Raw genomic sequence first — 22,384 nt, forward strand, 5'->3', positions numbered from 1 at the left:
AGATGTCATATTCCCAGGCCACAGGGATCCAGAATCAAACCCCAGTCATGTTGCCAGGCCATAGGGTACAACCATCAAACCTCAGTCATGTTGCCAGGCCACAGGTTTCAACCATCAAACCTCAGTCATGTTCCCAAGAAACAGGGTTACAGAATCAAACCAATGGCATGTTCGCAGACAACGGGGTTCCAGTATCAGGCCTCAGCCATGTTCCCAGTGCACAGGGTTCCACCATCAAACCTCAGTCATGTTAACAGTCCACAGGTTTCTGCGATCAAACCACATTCAAGTTCCCAGGCCACAGGGTTCCAGAATCAAGCCTCAGGGATGTTGCCAGGCCACAGGGTACCACCATCAAACCTCAGTCATGTTCCCAGGCCACAGGGTTCCTCCATCAAAACTCAGTCATGTTCCCAGGCCACAGGATTCCACAATCTAACATCAGTCAAGTTCCCAGACCAATGGTTTCCAGAATCAAACCTCAAGCATGTCCCCAGGACACAGGGTTTCAGAATCAAACCAATGTCAATTTCCCAGGAAATGGGTTGCCACTACCAGGCCTCAGTCATGTTTGCAGGACAGAGGGTTCCACAATGAAAACCCAGTCATGTTGCCAGGCGACAGGGTTCAACCATTAAACCTCCGTCATGTTGCCAGTCCACAGGTTTACAAAATCACGCCTCAGTCATGTTCCCACGCCTCAGGGATCCAGAATCAAACCTCAGTCATGTTGCCAGGCCATACGGAACCATCATCAAACCTCAGTCATATTCCCAGACCACAGGTTTCCAAAATCAAACCGATTTCATGTTCCCGGGCAACAGGGTACCAGAATCCAATCCGATGTCATGTTCCCAGGCCACACAATTCCACTATCTAACATCAGTCATGTTCCCAAGCCAATGGTTTCCAGAATCAAATCTAAGTCATATTCCCAGGCCACATGGTTCCAGAATCAAACCTCAGTCATGTTCCCAGGAAAAGGGTTCCAGAACAAAACCTCAGTCATTTTTCCATGCCACAGGGTTTCAGAATCAAACCTCAGTCATGTACCCAGGCCACAGGGTTCCAGAATCAATCCTCAGTTATATTTCCAGGCTACAGGGTTCCAGAATCCAACCGATGTCATGTTCCCAGGGAACAGGGCTCCAGAACCAAACCTCAGTCATTTTCCCATGCCACAGGGTTTCAGAATCAAACCTCAGTCATGTTCCCAGGCCACAGGGTTCCAGAATCAATCCTCAGTTATGTTCCCAGGCAACAGGGTTCGAGAATAAAACCTCAGTCATGGTCCCAGTCCACAGGGTTCCAGAACCAAGCCTCAGTCAGATTCCCAGGACACAGTATTCCACAATCTAAACAGATGTCATGTTCCCAAGTCACAGGTTTCCAGAACACGCCTCAGTCATATTCCCAAGCCACATGGTTCCAGAATCAAACCTCAGTCATGTTCCCAGGACACAGGGTTCCAGAATCAAACCAATATCATGTTCCCAGGGAACGGGGTCCAGTATCAGGCCTCAGTCATATTCCCTGTGCACAGGATTCCACCATCAAACCTCAATCATGTTGCCAGTCCACAGGTTTCTGCCATCAAATCGGAGACAAGTTCCCAGGCCCCAGGATTCCAGAATCAAGCCTCAGTCATTTTAACAGGCCACGGTGTACCACAATCAAACCTCAGTCATGTTCCCAGGCCCAGGGTTCCTCCATCAAACCTCAGTCATGTTCCCAGGCCACAGGATTCCACAATCTAACATCAGTCATGTTCCCAGACCAATGGTTTCCAGGATCAAACCTCAATCATGTTCCCAGGACACAGGGTTCCACATTCAAACCTCAGTCATGTTTCCAGGACACAGGTGTCCAGAATCAAACCTCAGTCATGTTCCCAGGCCACAGGGTGTCAGAATCTATCCTCAGTTATATTCCCAGGCTACAGGGTTCCAGAATAAAACCTCATTCATATTCCCAGTCCACAGGGTTCCAGAACCAAGCCTCAGTCAGGTTCCCAGGGCACAGTATTCCACAATCTAAACAGATGTCATGTTCCCAAGTCACAGCTTTCCAGAGTCAAGCCTCAGTCATATTCCCAAGCCACATGGTTCCAGGATCAAACCTCAGTCATGTTCCCAGGACACAGGGTTCCAGAATCAAATCTCAGTCATGTTCGCAGGACACAGTATTCCACAATCTAAACAGATGTCATATTCCCAGTCCAAAGGGATCCAGAATCAAACCCCAGTCATGTTGCCAGGACACAGGGTTCAACCATCAAACCTCAGTCATGTCCCCAGGAAACAGGGTTCCGGAATCAAACCAATGGCATGTTCCCAGACCACAGGGTTCCAGTATCAGGCCTCAGCCATGTTCCCAGTGCACTGGGTTCCACCATCAAACCGCAGTCATGTAGACAGTACACAGGTTTCTGCGATCAAACCACATTCAACTTCCAGGGCCACAGGGTTCCAGAATCAAGCCTCAGGTATGTTGCCAGGCCACAGGGTACTACCATCAAACCTCAGTCATGTTCCCAGGCCACAGGGTTCCTCCATAAATCGTCCATCATGTTCCCAGGACACAGGATTCCAGAATCAAACCAATGTCAAGTTCCCAGGCCATGGGTTTCCATTACCAGGCCTCAGTCATGTTTCCAGGGCACAGGATTCCACAATCAAACCTCAGTCATGTTGCCAGTTAACAGGTTTGTGCCATCAAACCTCAGTCAAGTTCCCAGGGCACAGATTTCCAGAATCAAACCTCTTTCATATTCCCAGGACACATGGTTCCATAATCAAACCTCACTCATATTTTCAGGACACAGGGTTCCACAATCAAACCTCAGTCATGTTCCCAGGACAAAGGTGTCCAGAATCAAACCTCAGTCATGTTCCCAGGCCACAGGGTTCCAGAATAAAACGGTTCTCATGTTCCCAGGCTACAGGGTTCCAGAATCCACTGATGTCATGTTCCCAGGAAACAGGGTTCCAGAATAATTCCTCACTTATGTTCCCAGGATACAGGATTCCAGAATAAACCTCAGTCATGTTCCCAATCCACAGGGTTCCAGAACCAATCCTCAGTTAAGTTCCGAGGGCACAGTATTCCACAATCTAAACAGATGTCATATTCCCAGGCCACAGGGATCCAGAATCAAACCCCAGTCATGTTGCCAGGCCATAGGGTACAACCATCAAACCTCAGTCATGTTGCCAGGCCACAGGTTTCAACCATCAAACCTCAGTCATGTTCCCAAGAAACAGGGTTACAGAATCAAACCAATGGCATGTTCGCAGACAACGGGGTTCCAGTATCAGGCCTCAGCCATGTTCCCAGTGCACAGGGTTCCACCATCAAACCTCAGTCATGTTAACAGTCCACAGGTTTCTGCGATCAAACCACATTCAAGTTCCCAGGCCACAGGGTTCCAGAATCAAGCCTCAGGGATGTTGCCAGGCCACAGGGTACCACCATCAAACCTCAGTCATGTTCCCAGGCCACAGGGTTCCTCCATCAAAACTCAGTCATGTTCCCAGGCCACAGGATTCCACAATCTAACATCAGTCAAGTTCCCAGACCAATGGTTTCCAGAATCAAACCTCAAGCATGTCCCCAGGACACAGGGTTTCAGAATCAAACCAATGTCAATTTCCCAGGAAATGGGTTGCCACTACCAGGCCTCAGTCATGTTTGCAGGACAGAGGGTTCCACAATGAAAACCCAGTCATGTTGCCAGGCGACAGGGTTCAACCATTAAACCTCCGTCATGTTGCCAGTCCACAGGTTTACAAAATCACGCCTCAGTCATGTTCCCACGCCTCAGGGATCCAGAATCAAACCTCAGTCATGTTGCCAGGCCATACGGAACCATCATCAAACCTCAGTCATATTCCCAGACCACAGGTTTCCAAAATCAAACCGATTTCATGTTCCCGGGCAACAGGGTACCAGAATCCAATCCGATGTCATGTTCCCAGGCCACACAATTCCACTATCTAACATCAGTCATGTTCCCAAGCCAATGGTTTCCAGAATCAAATCTAAGTCATATTCCCAGGCCACATGGTTCCAGAATCAAACCTCAGTCATGTTCCCAGGAAAAGGGTTCCAGAACAAAACCTCAGTCATTTTTCCATGCCACAGGGTTTCAGAATCAAACCTCAGTCATGTACCCAGGCCACAGGGTTCCAGAATCAATCCTCAGTTATATTTCCAGGCTACAGGGTTCCAGAATCCAACCTATGTCATGTTCCCAGGGAACAGGGCTCCAGAACAAAACCTCAGTCATTTTTCCATGCCACAGGGTTTCAGAATCAAACCTCAGTCATGTTCCCAGGCAACAGGGTTCCAGAATCAATCCTCAGTTATGTTCCCAGGCAACAGGGTTCGAGAATAAAACCTCAGTCATGGTCCCAGTCCACAGGGTTCCAGAACCAAGCCTCAGTCAGATTCCCAGGACACAGTATTCCACAATCTAAACAGATGTCATGTTCCCAAGTCACAGGTTTCCAGAACACGCCTCAGTCATATTCCCAAGCCACATGGTTCCAGAATCAAACCTCAGTCATGTTCCCAGGACACAGGGTTCCAGAATCAAACCAATATCATGTTCCCAGGGAACGGGGTCCAGTATCAGGCCTCAGTCATATTCCCTGTGCACAGGATTCCACCATCAAACCTCAATCATGTTGCCAGTCCACAGGTTTCTGCCATCAAATCGGAGACAAGTTCCCAGGCCCCAGGATTCCAGAATCAAGCCTCAGTCATTTTAACAGGCCACAGTGTACCACAATCAAACCTCAGTCATGTTCCCAGGCCCAGGGTTCCTCCATCAAACCTCAGTCATGTTCCCAGGCCACAGGATTCCACAATCTAACATCAGTCATGTTCCCAGACCAATGGTTTCCAGGATCAAACCTCAATCATGTTCCCAGGACACAGGGTTCCACATTCAAACCTCAGTCATGTTTCCAGGACACAGGTGTCCAGAATCAAACCTCAGTCATGTTCCCAGGCCACAGGGTGTCAGAATCTATCCTCAGTTATATTCCCAGGCTACAGGGTTCCAGAATAAAACCTCATTCATATTCCCAGTCCACAGGGTTCCAGAACCAAGCCTCAGTCAGGTTCCCAGGGCACAGTATTCCACAATCTAAACAGATGTCATGTTCCCAAGTCACAGCTTTCCAGAGTCAAGCCTCAGTCATATTCCCAAGCCACATGGTTCCAGGATCAAACCTCAGTCATGTTCCCAGGACACAGGGTTCCAGAATCAAATCTCAGTCATGTTCGCAGGACACAGGGTTCCAGAATCAAACCTCAGTCATGTCCCCTGGACACAGGTTTCAAAAATAAAACCCGAGTCATGTTCCCAGGCCACAGGGTTCCAGAATCAAGCCTCACTCATATTCCCAGGTAACAGGATTCCACAATTAAACCTCAGTCATATTCCCAGGCCAGAGGTTTCCACAATCAAACCTCAGTCCTGTTGCCAGGCCACGGTTCCACCATCAAGCCTCAGTCATGTTCCCAGGCCAGAGTGTTCCACAATCAAACGTAAGTCATCTTGCCAGGCCACAGGTTTCCACCATCAAACCTCAGTCCTGCTGCCAGGACACAGTGTTCCAACATTAAGCCTCAGTCATGTTCCCAAGCCTGAGGGTTCCACAATCAAACCTTTGTCATGTTGCCAGGCCCCAGGGTTCAACCATCAAACCTCAGTCATGTTCCCAGGCCACAGGATTCCTCCATCAAAACTCAGTCATGTTCCCAGGAAACAGGGTTCCTCCATCAAACCTCAGTCGTGTTCCCAGGCCACAGGATTCCACAATCTAACATCAGTCATGTTCCCAAACCAAGGCTTTCCAGAATCAAACCTCAATCATGTTCCCAGGACACAGGCTTCCAGAATCAAACAAATGTCAAGTTACCAGGCCATGGGTTTCCAATACCAGGCCACAGTCATATTTCCAGGGCACAGAGTTCCACAATCAAACCTCAGTCATATTGCCAATCCAAAGGTTTCTTCCATCAAACCTCAGTCAACTTTCCAGGCCACAGGGTTCCAGAACCAAGCCTCAGTCAGCTTCCCAGGGCACAGTATTCCACAGTCTAAACAGATGTCATGTCCCCAGGTTACAGGTTTCAAGAATCACGCCTCAGTCATGGTCCCAGGCCACAGGGATCCAGAATCAAACCTCAGTCATGTTCCCTGGACACAGGTTTCCAGCATCAAACCTCAGACATGTTCCCAGGCCAGAGGGTTCCATAATCAAACCGTTCTCATGTTCCCAGGCCACAGGGTTCCAGAATCCACTGATGTCATGTTCCCAGGACACAGATTTCCAGAATCAAACCTCAGTCATATTCCCAGGCCACATGGTTCCAGATTCAAACCTCAGTCATGTTCGCAGGACACAGTGTTCCAGAATCAAACCTCAGTCATGTTCCCTGGACACAGGTTTCAAAAATAAAACCCCAGTCATATTCCCAGGCCACAGGCTTCCAGAATCAAGCCTCACTCATATTCCCAGGCCAGAGAGTTCCACAATCAAACCTCAGTCCTGTTGCCAGGTACGTTTCCACCATAAAGCCTCAGTCATGTTCCCAGGCCAGAGTGTTCCACAATCAAACGTAATTCATCTTGCCTGGCCACAGGATTCCACCATCAAACCTCAGTCCTGTTCCCAGGAAACAGGGTTCCAGAATCAAACCAATGGCATGTTCCCAGTTCACGGGTTTCCAGTATCAGGCCTCAGTCATGTTCCCAGTGCACAGGGTTCCACCATCAAACCTCAGTCATGTTGCCACTCCAAAGTTTTCTGCGATCAAATCAGACTCAAGTTCCCAGTCCACAGGGTTCCAGAAACAAGCCTCAGGTATGTTGCCAGGCCACAGGGTACAACCATCAAACCTCAGTCATGTTCCCAGGCCACAGGGTTCCTCCATCAATCTTGAGTCATGTCCCCAGGCCACAGGATTCCACAATCTAACATCAGTCATGTTCCCAGTCCAAGGGTTTCCAGAATCGAACCTCAATCATGTTCCCAGGACGCAGCCTTCCAGAATCAAACAAATGTCAACTTCCCAGGAAATGGGTTTCCACTACCAGGCCACAGTCATGTTTCCAGGGCACAGGGTTCCACAATCAAACCTCAGTCGTGTTGCCAGTCCACAGGTTTCTGCCATCAACCCTCAGTCAAGATCACAGGCCACAGGGTTCCAGAATCAAGCCTCAGTCATTTTGCCAGGCCAGAGTGTTCCACCATCAAACCTCACTCATGATCCCAGGCCACATGTTTCCACAATGAAACCTCAGTAATTTTCTCAGGCCACTGGTTTCCAAAATCAAAACTCAGTCATATTCCCATGACACATGGTTCCAGAATCAAACCACAGTCAAGTTCACAGGCCACAGGTTTCCAGAATCAAGTCTCAGTCATGTTGGCAGGCCACAAGGTACCACCATCAAACCTCAGTCATTTTCCCATGACACAGGGTTTCAGAATTAAAACACAGTCATGTTCTCAGGGCAGAGGGTTCCAGAATCAATCCTCAGTCATGTTGCAAGGCCACAGGTTTACACCATCAAACCTCAGACATGTTCCTAGGCCACTGGGTTACAGAATCAAACCGTTCTCATGTTCCCAAGGCACAGGGTTCCAGAATCCACCGATGTCATGTTCCCAGGCCACAGGGTTCCAAAATCATTCCTCAGTTATGTTCTCAGGCTGCAGGGTCCCAGAATAAAACCTCAGTCATGTTCCACATCCTCAGGGTTCCAGAACCAAGCCTCAGTCAGGTTCCGTGGGCACAGTATTCCAGAATCTAAACAGATGTCATGTTCCAAGGCCACAGGTTTCCAGAAACACGCCTCAGTCATGTTTCCAGACCACAGGGATCCAGAATCAATCCTCAGTCTTGTTGCCAGGTCATAGGGTACCACCATCAAACCTCAGTCATATTCCCAGGACACAGGTTTCCAGAATCAAACCGATTTCATGTTCCCAGGCCACAGGATTCCACAATCTAACATCATTCATGTTCCCAGGCCAATGGTTTCCAGAATCAAACCTCAGTCATGTTCCCGGGACAAAGGGTTCCAGTATAAAACCTCAGTCATGCTCCCTGAACAGAGGTTTCAAAAATAAAACCCCAGTCATGTTCCCAGGCCACAGGGTTCCACAATGAAACCTCAGTCATATACCCAGGCCACATGGTTCCAGAATAAAACCTCAGTCATGTTCCCTGGACACAGGTTTCAGAAATAAACTCCCAGTCATGTTCCCAGGCCACAGGGTTCCACAATGAAACCTCAGTCATATTCCCAGGCCAGAGGGTTCCACAATCAAACCTCAGTCCAGTTGCCAGGCCACTGTTCCACCATCAAGCCTCATTAGTGTTCCCGGCCAGAGTGTGCCACAATCAAACTTAAGTCATCTTGCCAAGCCACAGGTTTCCAGCATCAAACCTCAGGCATGTTGCCAGGCCACAGGTTTCCACCATCAAGCCTCACTCATGTTCCCAAGCCTGAGGGTTCCACTATCAAACCTCAATCATATTGCCTGGCCACAGGGTTCAACCATCAAACCTCAGTCATGTTCCCAGTAAACAGGGCTCTAGAATCAAACCAATGTCAGGTTCCCATGCTACGGCGTTCCAGTATCAGGCCTCAGACATGTTCCCCGTGCACAGGGTTCCACAATGAAACCTCAGTCTTGATGCCAGTCCACAGGTTTCTGCCATCAAACCTCAGTCAAGTTGCCAGGCCACAGGGTTCCAGAATCAAGCCTGAGTCATTTTGCCAGGCCATAGTTTTCCACCATCAAACCTCAGTCATGATCCCAGGCCACATGTTTCCACAGTGAAACCTCAGTCATTTTCCCAGGCCAAAGGTTTCCAGAATCAAACCTCAGTCATATTTCCAGGACACATGGTTCCAGAATCAAACTTGAGTCATGTTCGCAGGCCACAGGTTTCAACAATCAAACCTCAGTTATGTTCCCAGGACACAGGTGTCCAGAATCAAACCACATTCATGTTCCCAGGGAACAGGCTTCTAAAAACAAACCTCAGTCATATTCCCAGGCCACAGGGTTCCAGAATTAAACCTCAGTCTTGTTCCCAGGCTACAGGGTTACAGAATAAATCCTCAGTCATGTTTCCAGTCCACTGGTTTCCAGAACCAAGGCTCAGTCAAGTTCCCGGGGAAGAGTATTCCACAATCTAAACAGATTTCATGTTCCCAGTACTAAGGTTTCCAGAATCCACCGATGTCATGTTCCCAGGCCACAGGGTTCCAGAATCAATCCTCAGTTATGTTCCCAGGCTACAGGGTTCCAGAATAAAACCTCAGTCATGTTCCCAGTCCACAGGGTTCCAGAACCAAGGCTCAGTCAGGTTCCCGGGGCACAGTATTCCACAATCTAAACATATGTCATGTTCCCAGGCCACAGTTTTCAAGAATCATGCCTCAGTCATGTTCCCAGGCCACAGCGATCCAGAATCAAACTTCAGTCATGTTTCCAGGCCATAGGGTACCACCATCAAACCTCAGTCATATTCCCAGGACACAGGTTTCCAGAATCAAACCGATTTCATCTTCCCAGGCAACAGGGAACCAGAATCCAAACCGATGTCATGTTCCCTTCCACAGGATTCCACACTCTAACATCAGTCATCTTCCAAGGCCTATGGTTTCCAGAATCAAACCTCAGTCATATTCCCAGGACACATGGTTCCAGAATCAAACCTGAGTCATGTTCGCAGGCCAAAGGTTTCAACAATCAAACCTCAATTATATTCCCAGGACAAAGGTGTCCAGAATCAAACCTCAGTCATGTTCCCAGGGAACAGGCTTTCATAAACAAACCTCAGTCATGTTCCCAGGCCACAGGGTTCCAGAATCAAAACTCAGTCTTGTTCCCAGGACATAGGTTTCCAGGATCAGCCCGATATCATGTTCCCTGGCCACAGTCTTCCAGAATCAAACCTCAGTCATGTTGCCAGGCCACAGGTTGCCACCATCAAAATTCAGACATGTTCCCAGGCCACAGGGTTCCAGATTCAAACCGATCTCATGTTCCCAGGCCACAGGGTTCCAGAATCCACCGATGTCATGTTCCCAGGCCACAGCGTTCCAGAATCATTCCTCAGTTATGTTCCCAGGCCATAGGGTTCCAGAATCCACCGATGTCATGTTCCCAGGCCACAGGATTCCACACTCTAACATCAGTCATCTTCCCAGTCCAATGGTTTCAAAAATCAAACCTCACTCGTGATCCCAGGACACAGGGTTCCAGAATAAAACCTCAGTCAATTTCCCTGGAGACAGGTTTCAGAAAAAAAATCCCAGTCATGTTCCCAGGCCACAGGGTTCCACAATTAAACCTTAGGCATATTCCCAGGCCAGAGGGTTCCACAATCAATCCTCAGTCCTGTTGCCAGACCACGGTTCCACCATCAAGCCTCAGTCATGTTCCCAGGCCAGAGCGTTCCACAATCAAACCTAAGTCATCTTGCCAAGCCACAGGTTTCCACCATCAAACCTCAGTCATGTTGCCAAGCCGCAGGGTTCCACCATCAAGCCTCACACATGTTCCCAAGCCTGAGGGTTCCACTATCAAACCTCAATCATGTTGCCAGGCCACAGGGTTCAACCATCAAACCTCAGTCATCTTCCCAGTAAACAGGGCTCCAGAATCAAACCAATGTCATGTTCCCACGCCACGGGATTCCAGTATCAGGCCTCAGTCATATTCCCCGTGCACAGGGTTCCACAAAAAAACCTCAGTCATGTTGCCAGTCCACAGTTTTCTGCCATCAAACCTCAGTCAAGTTGCCAGGCCTCAGTGTTCCAGAATCAAGCCTCAGTCATTTTGCCAGGCCATAGTGCTCCACCATCAAACCTCAGTCATGATCCCAGGCCACATGTTTCCACAATGAAACCTCAGTCATTTTCCCAGGCCAAAGGTTTCCAGAATCAAACCTCAGTCATATTCCCAGGACACATGGTTCCAGAATCAAACCTGAGTCATGTTCGCAGGCCACAGGTTTCAACAATCAAACCTCACTCATGTTCCCAGGACACAGGTGTACAGAATCAAACCACAGTCATGTTCCCTGGACACAAGTTTCAGAAATAAAATCCCAGTCATGTTCCCAGGCCACAGGGTTCCACAATTAAATCTCAGTCATATTCCCAGGCCAGAGGGTTCCATAATTAAAACCTCAGTTCTCTTGCCTGACCACGGTTCCACCATCAAGCCTCAGTCTTGTTCCCAGGGAACAGGCTTCCAGAAACAAACCTCAGTCATGTTCCCAAGTCACAGGGTTCCAGAATCAAACCTCAGTCATATTCCCCGGACACATGATTCCAGAATCAAACCTGAGTCATGTTCGCAGGCCACAGGTTTCAGCAATCAAACCTCAGTCATGTTCCCAGGACACAGGTGTCCAGAATCAAACCTCAGTCATGTTCCCAGGGAACAGGTTTCCAGAAACAAACCTCAGTCATGTTCCCAAGGCACAGGGTTCCAGAATCAAACCTCAGTCTTGTTCCCAGGACACAGGTTTCCATAATCAACCCGATATCATGTTCCCTGGCCACAGTCTTCAAGAATCAAACCTCAGTCCTGTTGCCAGGCCACAGGTTTCCACCATCAAACCTCAGACATGTTCCCAGGCCACAGGGTTACTGAATCAAGCCGTTCTCATATTCCTAGGCCACAGGGTTCCAGTATCCACCGATGTCATGTTCCCAGGCCACAGGGTTCCAGCATCAATCCTCAGTTATGTTCCCAGGCTACAGGGTTCCCGAATAAAACCTCAGTCATGTTCCCAGTCCACAGGGTTCCAGAACCAAGGCTCAATTAGGTTCCCGGGCCACAGTACTCCACAATCTAAACAGATGTTATGTTCCCAAGCCTCAGTGTTCCATAATCCAACGATGTCATGTTCCCAGGCAACAGGGTTCCAGAATCAATCCTCAGTTTTGTTCCCAGGCTACAGGGTTCCAGAATAAAACCTCAGTCATATTCTCAGTTCACAGGGTTCCAGAACCAAGGCTCAGTCAGGATCCCGGTGAACAGTATACCACAATCTAAACAGATTTCATGTTCCCAGGCCACAGTTTTCAGAATCACGCCTCAGGCATGTTCCCAGGCCACAAGGATCCAGAATCAAACCTAAGTCATGTTGCCAGGCCATAGGGTACAACCAATAAACCTCAGTCATATTCCCAGGCCACAGGTTTCTAGAATCAAACCGATTTCATGTTCCCTAGGAAGAGGGTACCAGAATCGAAACCGATGTCATGTTCCGAGGCCACAGGATTTCACACTCTAACATCAGTCATCTTCCCAGGCCAATGGTTTCCAGAATCAAACCTCAGTCATATTCTCAGGCCACATGGTTCCAGAATCAAACCTCAGTCATGTTCCCAGGCCACAGGGTTCCAGAATAAAACGGTTCTCATGTTCCCAGGCTACAGGGTTCCAGAATCCACTGATGTCATGTTCCCAGGAAACAGGGTTCCAGAATAATTCCTCACTTATGTTCCCAGGATACAGGATTCCAGAATAAACCTCAGTCATGTTCCCAATCCACAGGGTTCCAGAACCAATCCTCAGTTAAGTTCCGAGGGCACAGTATTCCACAATCTAAACAGATGTCATATTCCCAGTCCAAAGGGATCCAGAATCAAACCCCAGTCATGTTGCCAGGACACAGGGTTCAACCATCAAACCTCAGTCATGTCCCCAGGAAACAGGGTTCCGGAATCAAACCAATGGCATGTTCCCAGACCACAGGGTTCCAGTATCAGGCCTCAGCCATGTTCCCAGTGCACTGGGTTCCACCATCAAACCGCAGTCATGTAGACAGTACACAGGTTTCTGCGATCAAACCACATTCAACTTCCAGGGCCACAGGGTTCCAGAATCAAGCCTCAGGTATGTTGCCAGGCCACAGGGTACTACCATCAAACCTCAGTCATGTTCCCAGGCCACAGGGTTCCTCCATAAATCGTCCATCATGTTCCCAGGACACAGGATTCCAGAATCAAACCAATGTCAAGTTCCCAGGCCATGGGTTTCCATTACCAGGCCTCAGTCATGTTTCCAGGGCACAGGATTCCACAATCAAACCTCAGTCATGTTGCCAGTTAACAGGTTTGTGCCATCAAACCTCAGTCAAGTTCCCAGGGCACAGATTTCCAGAATCAAACCTCTTTCATATTCCCAGGACACATGGTTCCATAATCAAACCTCACTCATATTTTCAGGACACAGGGTTCCACAATCAAACCTCAGTCATGTTCCCAGGACAAAGGTGTCCAGAATCAAACCTCAGTCATGTTCCCAGGCCACAGGGTTCCAGAATAAAACGGTTCTCATGTTCCCAGGCTACAGGGTTCCAGAATCCACTGATGTCATGTTCCCAGGAAACAGGGTTCCAGAATAATTCCTCACTTATGTTCCCAGGATACAGGATTCCAGAATAAACCTCAGTCATGTTCCCAATCCACAGGGTTCCAGAACCAATCCTCAGTTAAGTTCCGAGGGCACAGTATTCCACAATCTAAACAGATGTCATATTCCCAGGCCACAGGGATCCAGAATCAAACCCCAGTCATGTTGCCAGGCCATAGGGTACAACCATCAAACCTCAGTCATGTTGCCAGGCCACAGGTTTCAACCATCAAACCTCAGTCATGTTCCCAAGAAACAGGGTTACAGAATCAAACCAATGGCATGTTCGCAGACAACGGGGTTCCAGTATCAGGCCTCAGCCATGTTCCCAGTGCACAGGGTTCCACCATCAAACCTCAGTCATGTTAACAGTCCACAGGTTTCTGCGATCAAACCACATTCAAGTTCCCAGGCCACAGGGTTCCAGAATCAAGCCTCAGGGATGTTGCCAGGCCACAGGGTACCACCATCAAACCTCAGTCATGTTCCCAGGCCACAGGGTTCCTCCATCAAAACTCAGTCATGTTCCCAGGCCACAGGATTCCACAATCTAACATCAGTCAAGTTCCCAGACCAATGGTTTCCAGAATCAAACCTCAAGCATGTCCCCAGGACACAGGGTTTCAGAATCAAACCAATGTCAATTTCCCAGGAAATGGGTTGCCACTACCAGGCCTCAGTCATGTTTGCAGGACAGAGGGTTCCACAATGAAAACCCAGTCATGTTGCCAGGCGACAGGGTTCAACCATTAAACCTCCGTCATGTTGCCAGTCCACAGGTTTACAAAATCACGCCTCAGTCATGTTCCCACGCCTCAGGGATCCAGAATCAAACCTCAGTCATGTTGCCAGGCCATACGGAACCATCATCAAACCTCAGTCATATTCCCAGACCACAGGTTTCCAAAATCAAACCGATTTCATGTTCCCGGGCAACAGGGTACCAGAATCCAATCCGATGTCATGTTCCCAGGCCACACAATTCCACTATCTAACATCAGTCATGTTCCCAAGCCAATGGTTTCCAGAATCAAATCTAAGTCATATTCCCAGGCCACATGGTTCCAGAATCAAACCTCAGTCATGTTCCCAGGAAAAGGGTTCCAGAACAAAACCTCAGTCATTTTTCCATGCCACAGGGTTTCAGAATCAAACCTCAGTCATGTACCCAGGCCACAGGGTTCCAGAATCAATCCTCAGTTATATTTCCAGGCTACAGGGTTCCAGAATCCAACCTATGTCATGTTCCCAGGGAACAGGGCTCCAGAACAAAACCTCAGTCATTTTTCCATGCCACAGGGTTTCAGAATCAAACCTCAGTCATGTTCCCAGGCAACAGGGTTCCAGAATCAATCCTCAGTTATGTTCCCAGGCAACAGGGTTCGAGAATAAAACCTCAGTCATGGTCCCAGTCCACAGGGTTCCAGAACCAAGCCTCAGTCAGATTCCCAGGACACAGTATTCCACAATCTAAACAGATGTCATGTTCCCAAGTCACAGGTTTCCAGAACACGCCTCAGTCATATTCCCAAGCCACATGGTTCCAGAATCAAACCTCAGTCATGTTCCCAGGACACAGGGTTCCAGAATCAAACCAATATCATGTTCCCAGGGAACGGGGTCCAGTATCAGGCCTCAGTCATATTCCCTGTGCACAGGATTCCACCATCAAACCTCAATCATGTTGCCAGTCCACAGGTTTCTGCCATCAAATCGGAGACAAGTTCCCAGGCCCCAGGATTCCAGAATCAAGCCTCAGTCATTTTAACAGGCCACAGTGTACCACAATCAAACCTCAGTCATGTTCCCAGGCCCAGGGTTCCTCCATCAAACCTCAGTCATGTTCCCAGGCCACAGGATTCCACAATCTAACATCAGTCATGTTCCCAGACCAATGGTTTCCAGGATCAAACCTCAATCATGTTCCCAGGACACAGGGTTCCACATTCAAACCTCAGTCATGTTTCCAGGACACAGGTGTCCAGAATCAAACCTCAGTCATGTTCCCAGGCCACAGGGTGTCAGAATCTATCCTCAGTTATATTCCCAGGCTACAGGGTTCCAGAATAAAACCTCATTCATATTCCCAGTCCACAGGGTTCCAGAACCAAGCCTCAGTCAGGTTCCCAGGGCACAGTATTCCACAATCTAAACAGATGTCATGTTCCCAAGTCACAGCTTTCCAGAGTCAAGCCTCAGTCATATTCCCAAGCCACATGGTTCCAGGATCAAACCTCAGTCATGTTCCCAGGACACAGGGTTCCAGAATCAAATCTCAGTCATGTTCGCAGGACACAGGGTTCCAGAATCAAACCTCAGTCATGTCCCCTGGACACAGGTTTCAAAAATAAAACCCGAGTCATGTTCCCAGGCCACAGGGTTCCAGAATCAAGCCTCACTCATATTCCCAGGTAACAGGATTCCACAATTAAACCTCAGTCATATTCCCAGGCCAGAGGTTTCCACAATCAAACCTCAGTCCTGTTGCCAGGCCACGGTTCCACCATCAAGCCTCAGTCATGTTCCCAGGCCAGAGTGTTCCACAATCAAACGTAAGTCATCTTGCCAGGCCACAGGTTTCCACCATCAAACCTCAGTCCTGCTGCCAGGACACAGTGTTCCAACATTAAGCCTCAGTCATGTTCCCAAGCCTGAGGGTTCCACAATCAAACCTTTGTCATGTTGCCAGGCCCCAGGGTTCAACCATCAAACCTCAGTCATGTTCCCAGGCCACAGGATTCCTCCATCAAAACTCAGTCATGTTCCCAGGAAACAGGGTTCCTCCATCAAACCTCAGTCGTGTTCCCAGGCCACAGGATTCCACAATCTAACATCAGTCATGTTCCCAAACCAAGGCTTTCCAGAATCAAACCTCAATCATGTTCCCAGGACACAGGCTTCCAGAATCAAACAAATGTCAAGTTACCAGGCCATGGGTTTCCAATACCAGGCCACAGTCATATTTCCAGGGCACAGAGTTCCACAATCAAACCTCAGTCATATTGCCAATCCAAAGGTTTCTTCCATCAAACCTCAGTCAACTTTCCAGGCCACAGGGTTCCAGAACCAAGCCTCAGTCAGCTTCCCAGGGCACAGTATTCCACAGTCTAAACAGATGTCATGTCCCCAGGTTACAGGTTTCAAGAATCACGCCTCAGTCATGGTCCCAGGCCACAGGGATCCAGAATCAAACCTCAGTCATGTTCCCTGGACACAGGTTTCCAGCATCAAACCTCAGACATGTTCCCAGGCCAGAGGGTTCCATAATCAAACCGTTCTCATGTTCCCAGGCCACAGGGTTCCAGAATCCACTGATGTCATGTTCCCAGGACACAGATTTCCAGAATCAAACCTCAGTCATATTCCCAGGCCACATGGTTCCAGATTCAAACCTCAGTCATGTTCGCAGGACACAGTGTTCCAGAATCAAACCTCAGTCATGTTCCCTGGACACAGGTTTCAAAAATAAAACCCCAGTCATATTCCCAGGCCACAGGCTTCCAGAATCAAGCCTCACTCATATTCCCAGGCCAGAGAGTTCCACAATCAAACCTCAGTCCTGTTGCCAGGTACGTTTCCACCATAAAGCCTCAGTCATGTTCCCAGGCCAGAGTGTTCCACAATCAAACGTAATTCATCTTGCCTGGCCACAGGATTCCACCATCAAACCTCAGTCCTGTTCCCAGGAAACAGGGTTCCAGAATCAAACCAATGGCATGTTCCCAGTTCACGGGTTTCCAGTATCAGGCCTCAGTCATGTTCCCAGTGCACAGGGTTCCACCATCAAACCTCAGTCATGTTGCCACTCCAAAGTTTTCTGCGATCAAATCAGACTCAAGTTCCCAGTCCACAGGGTTCCAGAAACAAGCCTCAGGTATGTTGCCAGGCCACAGGGTACAACCATCAAACCTCAGTCATGTTCCCAGGCCACAGGGTTCCTCCATCAATCTTGAGTCATGTCCCCAGGCCACAGGATTCCACAATCTAACATCAGTCATGTTCCCAGTCCAAGGGTTTCCAGAATCGAACCTCAATCATGTTCCCAGGACGCAGCCTTCCAGAATCAAACAAATGTCAACTTCCCAGGAAATGGGTTTCCACTACCAGGCCACAGTCATGTTTCCAGGGCACAGGGTTCCACAATCAAACCTCAGTCGTGTTGCCAGTCCACAGGTTTCTGCCATCAACCCTCAGTCAAGATCACAGGCCACAGGGTTCCAGAATCAAGCCTCAGTCATTTTGCCAGGCCAGAGTGTTCCACCATCAAACCTCACTCATGATCCCAGGCCACATGTTTCCACAATGAAACCTCAGTAATTTTCTCAGGCCACTGGTTTCCAAAATCAAAACTCAGTCATATTCCCATGACACATGGTTCCAGAATCAAACCACAGTCAAGTTCACAGGCCACAGGTTTCCAGAATCAAGTCTCAGTCATGTTGGCAGGCCACAAGGTACCACCATCAAACCTCAGTCACTTTTCCCATGACACAGGGTTTCAGAATTAAAACACAGTCATGTTCTCAGGGCAGAGGGTTCCAGAATCAATCCTCAGTCATGTTGCAAGGCCACAGGTTTACACCATCAAACCTCAGACATGTTCCTAGGCCACTGGGTTACAGAATCAAACCGTTCTCATGTTCCCAAGGCACAGGGTTCCAGAATCCACCGATGTCATGTTCCCAGGCCACAGGGTTCCAAAATCATTCCTCAGTTATGTTCTCAGGCTGCAGGGTCCCAGAATAAAACCTCAGTCATGTTCCACATCCTCAGGGTTCCAGAACCAAGCCTCAGTCAGGTTCCGTGGGCACAGTATTCCAGAATCTAAACAGATGTCATGTTCCAAGGCCACAGGTTTCCAGAAACACGCCTCAGTCATGTTTCCAGACCACAGGGATCCAGAATCAATCCTCAGTCTTGTTGCCAGGTCATAGGGTACCACCATCAAACCTCAGTCATATTCCCAGGACACAGGTTTCCAGAATCAAACCGATTTCATGTTCCCAGGCCACAGGATTCCACAATCTAACATCATTCATGTTCCCAGGCCAATGGTTTCCAGAATCAAACCTCAGTCATGTTCCCAGGACAAAGGGTTCCAGTATAAAACCTCAGTCATGCTCCCTGAACAGAGGTTTCAAAAATAAAACCCCAGTCATGTTCCCAGGCCACAGGGTTCCACAATTAAACCTCTGTCATATTCCCAGGCCAGAGGGTTCCACAATCAAACCTCAGTCCTGATGCCAGGCCACGGTTCCACCATCCAACCTCAGTCATGTTGCCAGTCCACAGGTTTCTGCGATCAAACCACATTCCAGTTCCCAGGCCACAGGGTTTCAGAATCAGGCTTCAGTTATGTTGCCAGGCCACAGGATACCACTATCAAACCGCAGTCATATTCTCAGGCCACAGGGTTCCTCCATCAAACCTCAATCATGTTCCCAGGACACAGGGTTCCGGTATCAAACCAATGTCAAGTTCCCAGGACATGGGTTTGCAGTACGAGGCCTCAGTCATGTTTCAAGGGCACAGGGTTCCACAATCAAACCTCAGTCATGTTGCCAGTCCACAGGTTTCTGCCTTCAAACCTCAGTCAAGTTCCCAGGCCGCAGATTTCCAGAATCAAACATCAGTCATATTCCCATGACACATTTTTCCAGAAACAAACCTCAGTCATGTTCGCAGGCCACACGGTTCCAAAATCAAACCTCAGTCATGTTCCCAGGACAAAGATGTCCAGAATCAAACTTCAGTCATGTTCCCATGGAACAGGGTTCCACAATCAAATCTCAGTCATGTTCCCAGGACAAAGGTGTCCAGAATCAAACCTCAGTCATGTTCCCAGGGAACAGGGGTCCAGAAACAAAGCTCAGTCATGTTGCCAGGCCACAGGTTTCCACCATCAAACCTCAGATATGTTCCCAGGCCACAGGGTCCCAGAATCAAACCGTTCTCATAATCCCAGGCCACAGGGTTCCAGAATCCACTGATGTCATGTTCCCAGGCCACAGGGTTCCACAATCAATTCTCAGTTATATTCCCAGGCTACAGGGTTCTAGAATAAACCTCAGTCATGTTCCCAGTCCACAGGGTTCCAGAACCAAGCCTCAGACAGGTTCCCAGGGCACAGTACTCCGCAATCTAAACAGATGTCATGTTCCCATGTCACAGGTTTCCAGAATCACGCCTCAGTCATGTTCTCAGGCCACAGGGATCCAAAATCAAACCTCAGTCATGTTGCCAGGCCATATGGTACCACCATCAAACCTCAGTCATATTCCCAGACCACAGGTTTCCAGAATCAAAACGATTTAATGTTCCCAGGCAACAGTTTACCAGAATCCAAACCGATGTCATATTCCCAGGCCACAGGATTCCGCAATCTAACATCAGTCATGTTCCCAGGCCAATGGTTTCCAGAATCAAACCTCAGTCATATTCCCAGGCCACAGGGATCCACAATCAAACCTAAATCATCTTGCCAAGCCACAGGATTCCTCCATCAAATCTCAGTCCTGTTGCCAGGCCACAGGGTTCCACCATCAAGCCTCAGTCATATTCCCAGGAAACAGGGTTCCAGAATCAAACCAAGGCATGTTCCCAGGACACGGGTTTCTAGTGTCAGGCCTCAGTCATGTTCCCAGTGCACAGGGTTTCACCATCAAAAATCAGTCATTTTGAGAGTACACAGGTTTCTGCGATCAAACCACATTCAAGTTCCCAGGACATAGGGTTCCCGAATCAATCCTCAGGTATGTTGCCAGGCCACAGGTTACAACCATCAAACCTCAGTCATGTTCCCAGGCCACAGGGTTCCTCCATCAAACCTCAATCATGTTCCCAGGACACAGGGTTCCAGCATCAAACCAATGTCAAGTTCCCAGGCCATGGGTTTCCAGTACGAGGCCTCAGTCATTTTTCCAGGGCACAGGGTTCCACAATCAAACCTCAATCATTTTGCCAGTCCACAGGTTTCTGCCATCAAACCTCAGTCAAGTTCCCAGGCCACAGATTTCCAGAATCAAACTTCAGTCATATTCCCAGGCCACATGGTTCCAGATTCAAACCTCAGTCATGTTCCCAGGACACAGGGTTCCAGAATCAAACCTCAGTCATGTTCCCTTGACACAGGTTTCAAAAATAAAACCCCAGTCTTTTTCCCAGGCCACAGGCTTCCAGAATGAAGCCTCACTCATATTCCCAGGCCAGAGGGTTCCACAATCAAACCTCAGTCCTGTTGCCAGACCACGGTTCCAATATCAAGCCTCAGTCATGTTCCAAGGACAGAGTGTTCCACAATCAAACGTAATTCATCTTGCCAGGCCACAGGATTCCACCATGAAACCTCAGTCCTGTTGCCAGGCTACAGGGTACCAGAATCCAAACCGATGTCATGTTCCCAGTAATCATGGTTCAACCATCAAACCTCAGTCGTGTTGCCAGGCCACAGGGTTCCACCGTCAAGCCTCAGTCATGTTCCCAAGCCTGAGGGTTCCACAATCAAACCTCAGTCATGTTGCCAGGCCACAGGGTTCAACCATCAAACCTCAGTCATGTTCCCAGGCCACAGGTTTCCTCCATCAAACCTCAGTCATGTTCCCAGGACACAGGGTTCCTCTATCAAACCTCAGTCATCTTCCCAGGCCACAGGATTCCACAATCTAACATCAGTCATGTTCCCAAACCAAGGCTTTCCAGAATCAAACCTCAATCATGTTCCCAGGGCACAGGCTTCCAAAATCAAACAAATGTCAAGTTACCAGGCCATGGGTTTCCAGTACCATGCCACAGTCATATTTCCAGGGCACAGTGTTCCACAATCAAATCTTAGTCGTGTTGCCAGTCCACAGGTTTCTGCCATCAAAGCTCAGTCAAGTTCCCAGGCCACAGGGTTACAGAATCAAGTCTCAGTCATGTTGCCAGGCCACAGGGTTCCACAATTAAACCTCAGTTATATTCCCAGGCCAGAGGGTTCCAGAATCAAACCTCAGTCCTGTTGCCAGGCCACAGGGTTCAACCATCAAACCTCATTAATGTTCCCAGACCACAGGTTTCCAGAATCAAACCGATTTCATGTTCCCAGGCAAAAGGGTACCAGAATCCAAACCGATGTCATGTTCCCAGGCCACAGGTTTCCACCATCAAACCTCAGTCCTGTTGACAGGCCACAGGGTTCCACCATCAAGCCTCAGTCATCTTCCCAAGCCTGCGGCTTCCACAATCAAACCTCAGTCATGTTCCCAGGAAACAGGGTTCCAGAATCAAACCAATGGTATGTTCGCAGGCCACGGTGTTCCAGTATCAGGCCTCAGTCATGTTCCCCGTGCACAGGGTTCCTCCATCAAACCTCAATCATGTGCCCAGGACACAGGGTTCCGGAATCAAACCAATGCCAAGTTCCCAGGCCATGGGTTTCCAGTATCAGGCCTCAGTCATGTTTCCAGGGCACAGGGTTCCACAATCAAACCTCAGTCATGTTGCCAGTCCACAGGTTTCTGCCACCAAACCTCAGTCATGTTCCCAGGCCACAGATTTCCAGAATCAAACCTCAGTCATATTCCCAGGACACATTGTTCTAGAATCAAACCTCAGTCATGTTCGCAGGCCTCAGGGTTCCACAATCAATCCTCAGTCATGTTCCCGTCCTCTTCATAATAGGAGAATGTGCTACCAAACGACAGCAGCTCGTCTCCCTCAGAATGCTTTTTCACTGTAGACTAGGGAAAGACACCATGCTCCCCAGCTTAGAACGGCTCTTTGCCCAGTTGGTTTCACCATGAAAGACCAGAAGGGCTGACCTCAACTAATCTGGCTGCACATCCCTGAATCCATGGTGTAGGAACTCCTGAGACAATGCGCCACATAAGTAATGAAAGCAAAGTTTCCTTGCCACAGGAAAGCACACCGAGGCCTGG

Source organism: Balaenoptera physalus (genome assembly GCF_965194825.1).
Source record: "Balaenoptera physalus genome assembly, contig: HAP1_SCAFFOLD_1966, whole genome shotgun sequence".
Classification (NCBI taxonomy): Eukaryota; Metazoa; Chordata; class Mammalia; order Artiodactyla; family Balaenopteridae; genus Balaenoptera; species Balaenoptera physalus.